Raw genomic sequence first — 5535 nt, forward strand, 5'->3', positions numbered from 1 at the left:
TACACACATGACCATAGTCTCAGGGAAATGTTTGTTTTGTTCTGGGGACATACGAAGCTACACATATAATTATAGTGATAGGCTAGTGTCTGTTTTGTTCTGGGGACATACGAAGCTACACATATGAGTGAGTGAGTTTGTTTTTTTCGCCCCTCTTAGAAATATTCCAGCAATATCACGGCGGGGGACACCAGAAATTGGCTTCACACATTGTACCCATGTCGGGATTCGAAACCGGGTCTTCGGCATGACGAGCGAACGCTTTAACCACTAGGCAACCCGACCGCCCCAGCTACACATATGACCATAGTGACAGGGCAGTATTGTTTTGTTCTGAGGACATACGAAGCTACACATATGACCATAGTGACAGGGCAGTGTTTGTTTTGTTCTGAGGACATACGAAGCTACACATATGACCATAGTGACAGGGCAGTATTGTTTTGTTCTGAGGACATACGAAGCTACACATATGACCATAGTGACAGGGCAGTGTTTGTTTTGTTCTGAGGACATACGAAGCTACACATATGACCATAGTGACAGGGCAGTGTTCGCATATGTATTCGAAGCTACACACATAGCCATGGTGACGGGTCAGTTTTTGTTTTGTTCTGGGGACATACGAAGCTACACTTATAATCATACTAACCGGGCAGTGCTTGTTTTGCTCTGGTGCCACGCGAAGCTACACTTATAACCATAGTGACGGGACAGTGCTTGTTTTGCTCTGGTGCCACGTGAAGCTACACTTATAATCATACTAACCGGACAGTGCTTGTTTTGCTCTGGTGCCACGCGAAGCTACACTTATAATCATAGTAACCGGGCAGTGCTTGTTTTGCTCTGGTGCCACGCGAAGCTACACTTATAATCATACTAACCGGGCAGTGCTTGTTTTGCTCTGGTGCCACGCGAAGCTACACTTATAACCATAGTGACGGGACAGTGCTTGTTTTGCTCAGGTGCCACGTGAAGCTACACTTATAACCATAGTGACGGGACAGTGCTTGTTTTGCTCTGGTGCCACGTGAAGCTACACTTATAATCATACTAACCGGGCAGTGCTTGTTTTGCTCTGGTGCCACGCGAAGCTACACTTATAACCATAGTAACCGGGCAGTGCTTGTTTTGCTCTGGTGCCACGCGAAGCTACACTTATAACCATAGTGACGGGACAGTGCTTGTTTTGCTCTGGTGCCACGTGAAGCTACACTTATAATCATACTAACCCGGCAGTGCTTGTTTTGCTCTGGTGCCATGCGAAGCTACACTTATAACCATAGTAACCGGGTAGTGCTTGTTTTGCTCTGGTGCCACGTGAAGCTACACTTATAATCATACTAACCGGGCAGTGCTTGTTTTGCTCTGGTGCCACGCGAAGCTACACTTTTAACCATAGTTACGGGACAGTGCTTGTTTTGCTCTGGTGCCACGTGAAGCTACACTTTTAACCATAGTAACCGGGCAGTGCTTGTTTTGCTCTGGTGCCACGCGAAGCTACACTTTTAACCATAGTGACGGGGCAGTGCTTGTTTTCCTCTGGTGCCACGCGAAGCTACACTTATAACCATAGTGACGGGACAGTGCTTGTTTTGCTCTGGTGCCACGCGAAGCTACACTTTTAACCATAGTTACGGGACAGTGCTTGTTTTGCTCTGGTGCCACGTGAAGCTACACTTTTAACCATAGTGACGGGGCAGTGCTTGTATTGCTCTGGTGCCACGCGAAGCTACACTTTTAACCATAGTGACGGGGCAGTGCTTGTTTTGCTCTAGGCTCATGCGAAGCTACACGTATACCAGTAACCATAGTGACGGGGCAAAGGGGGGTGGGGTGGGGTGGGGGTCGATGCTCAAAACGTTTGCTACAAATGTGTGATAACAACAAGCTAAACCTGAGAAATGATGCAAGTCATGGACATTTTCAGGGGTTGGGACCTGTGAGACTGAATCAATTTTTGAAGTATCGACAAGCTAAGGATGCCATTTTTGCTGAAGACATGCCTGAAGTAGGTGACTTGTTTACATTTGATTGGTTTTAGGTGAGTCCAGCTTCTTTGATCTTTTGGAATACTGCCTTGAGGTGATTCACATGTTCAGAAAACGTTATGATTTCATCTACATATATAAGTATGTAACACCAATTCATTTCTTTAACTGCCTCTGAAATGGTTTGCTGAAATGAGCATTTTTAGGACAAAGTGAAGGCGATTGCATTCAAAAACACCAGCTGATGTAATGAAGGCCGACTTGTGTTTTGTGTCTGGATGGAGTGGTAAAAGCAACTAGTACAATCAAGAACGCTAAAGTTATCTCATGGCTAGGGCCTACAGCATCAACGATATCTCCCAAACGTGGTAGAGGGGAAAATATAGGATCGGTAACTGTATTAAGGTGTCTATAATCTACGTCAAAGAGCTATCACGTTTTTAACCATGCCAATGGGAGGGTGCCATTCAGATGACTGGGCTGAATGATATTGACGTCTTGTACCTGTCTGGAACATTCTTTCCTAAAGGTTGCGTTTTGCCAATAAAGGGGGAGTCCAAGGGGTCTGGCGTCACATGTTTCTTTTTTGTGATGATGTAAGTGACTGAGTCCTAATTCTGACCAATCTGAGGCAAAAACTGATCTTTGTGATTGGAGAAATGCATTTTACTGTATGTACTTTCAATATTTTAATATTTTTTTAGAAAACTTTTAGGGACTAAAACTCCAAGATGTTCAGGGGTATTGTTTTGGCCTATTGGTCCGGTTTGTGCATAACGGGTCTCCGCACCCGGGAACATTGGCCTATCGGTCCGGTGTGTAGAACGGGTCTCCGCACCCGGGAACATTGGCCTATCGGTCCGGTGTGCATAACGGATCTCCGCACCCGGGAACATTGGCCTATCGGTCCGGTGTGTGCAGAGTGGGTCTCCCGAACCGGAACATTGGCCTATCGTTCCGGTGTGTGCAGAGTGGGTCTCCCGAACCGGAACATTGGCCTATTGGTCTGGTGTGTGCAGAACAGGTCTCCGCAATATGTATTTTACGACTGAACCTCGGACGCGCAGACATAACTTACACATTGATACGTGCATAAGTGACCTTCCAATATGGCTGATGTGAAGGCAATTTTTAGTTGGTTCAGAAATAAACGATAACCATTTGATTACATCATTGTCCAGGGTGATGTTCTGTGATGTAAAACTGCGGTATATTAAGATTCTATATGTACGTGCCTCCGTGCAGGTTTCAGTTCAGAGTGGGTCCCAAACTATCTGTGCTGGTAGTATTTAAAAGGGCATCTTAATGGATCTTGTGATCAACGTGAGTGACGCAGTACGTTGTTTGCCCGTCATTGTGCCCCGGTCGTTGCTCATATTATCTATCACTGGCTTGTCTGGTCCAAATGTCATATAGTTGTGATATGTCCTGGTGCGGCGTTAAATAACAAACTAACAAACAACAACAACATACGTACGTGTTTTGTCGTAGGGGAACGTGTCTAAACGTTTCTAGACAATTTACATGAGCCCACATTTTCATTATTTCAAAGGATTCACTGTCATATACTCAGGCAGTCTCAGTGTCTTCTTTCCAAGGTAAACGTCATCAACTTCGAGGTCCCAAACATGTCCGAAATGTTACAGGAATGACCACACCCGCTCACATAGTCCCTCGGTAAGGTGAAGACGTTCTGAGCAAACTGAGCTCAAAGACGTATATACGTATATATGTCTTTGCGTGACTCTACTGTGAACATCGCAAGAATGTGTTCACCCGTGAAACGAAAGTTTTAAGGTTTGTAGAAAAAGTCTTTGAAAGTTCCTATGAGGCGTTCCTCGTGCCGAAACGGCTTCTAGAAGAGTGGCGTCTGGGCGCAGGTTTGAACCCAGACGAGAATGACCTAGCTTGTAACCCATACGTCTGGTCAGGAAACCGTAAAACCAAACACCGTCTGCTCGACTTCATGAAGAAGGGGCGCCCTCTGGTTCTCAACTTTGGAAGCTGTAGCTGACCTCCCTTTATGAGCAAGCTGGCCAAGTTCAACGACATTGTTCAAGACTATGGACATATCGCTGACTTTCTTCTGATATACATAAAGGAAGCTCATCCAACAGACGGGTGGCACTTTAGGAGTAATAAGTATCAAATAGAAACCGCCCAAAGTATGGACGACCGAGTAGAGGCGGCCATGTTGTTGAGTGACGAGAATTTGAGATGTCCTCTCATTCTGGATGACATAACAGATGGTGTTGGCTGGAGGAAGGGGCCCGAGACGATACAATACCAAACTCGTGGACGACTGGCTTAGCACCTACAGAGGGCGCTAGTTGAAACATGCGCACCCCTGCACCTCGTCTCTTACACAGATGCATAGTACACTGTATATAATTACACACTGGACTTCCATGCCCGTCTCAGCTCTCGCATCCCACATAGTCATCCCCATGTTCTTATCTGACACTAAGATACTTGAGCTTTCTTTAATACTCGTACCTCCGTAAATGTGTAATGATTTTATTTTATCGCTATTCATAAGTTTATATCAGGGACTCTTATGTTAGTCTACCTGCATCTATCTTCTCTGGATGATGGCGACGGCGTGAATCGTTGGTGGTGGAGTCCGCCCTAGTGTGGATCGCCTGATATAACTGGAACATTGGGAACCCCTGAAACCTGTTTTCTCGGTCATTTACAGTTAAATCACAGTTATTCTGACACGCTGGGCAAGACATCTGTTTTGCAAGTTTATCTAATCATCAGACCATTGTTTTCATGTTCTCCATCGGACTGTAATTTGAACTGCGAACCAACATTTAGGAAAATTCTGTTACAAACCTGAAGCTTTTGGGGGGGGATGCTACTACTTCTCAATACGTTGAAACTATTGAACGACCACTGGCATTTACCTGAATGAACATGCTAATGGGTCTGAAAGAGTTAAACTGCCCTGTAGTGAATTAAAATCCGAGTTGACAGTAAAGATTATTAGTGGAAATGTTCACGTTTGGTATCATAAGGGCGTTAATGACAATTCCCAAACTGATGACCTTACAAAAACAAACCACAGCTGATTACGTGGTTCATTCACATAGCTGTATGTAAAATGTTCATGCACGCCCTAGACGACGTCGACCAACGTAAAACTCCAAACACTCCACTATATACACCCATGTAGTATTCGTTTTGAGTCACCAACTACGGAGAATTGGGTATATTGAGAGGGCGTCTTTGGAATAATGCCTGGATTCGGGCTGATGAACAGATAAATACGGGTTTATCTTTTTGCCTTCTCGTAGTGAATGAGTTTATCGAATGGGGTGGCTATGTAGATGACGGCTGCTTTACCACTAAACGTGTTCAGCCATAATAGAGTTATCGGACTTTGAAACAGCAGTTTCGTATAAATTTTAGTATTGACGAAACAAGGAGACATGAATTTTGTCTGCGCAATATATTATTTGCATAAATTTAAAAATTAGAATGTTGATGATCATGTTATGTAATAGTGAGATATTTACGAAAACAAGTTTTACACGCTTTA

Source organism: Haliotis cracherodii, unplaced genomic scaffold (genome assembly GCF_022045235.1).
Source record: "Haliotis cracherodii isolate W230 unplaced genomic scaffold, xgHalCrac1.p SCAF_1, whole genome shotgun sequence".
NCBI lineage: Eukaryota > Metazoa > Mollusca > Gastropoda > Lepetellida > Haliotidae > Haliotis > Haliotis cracherodii.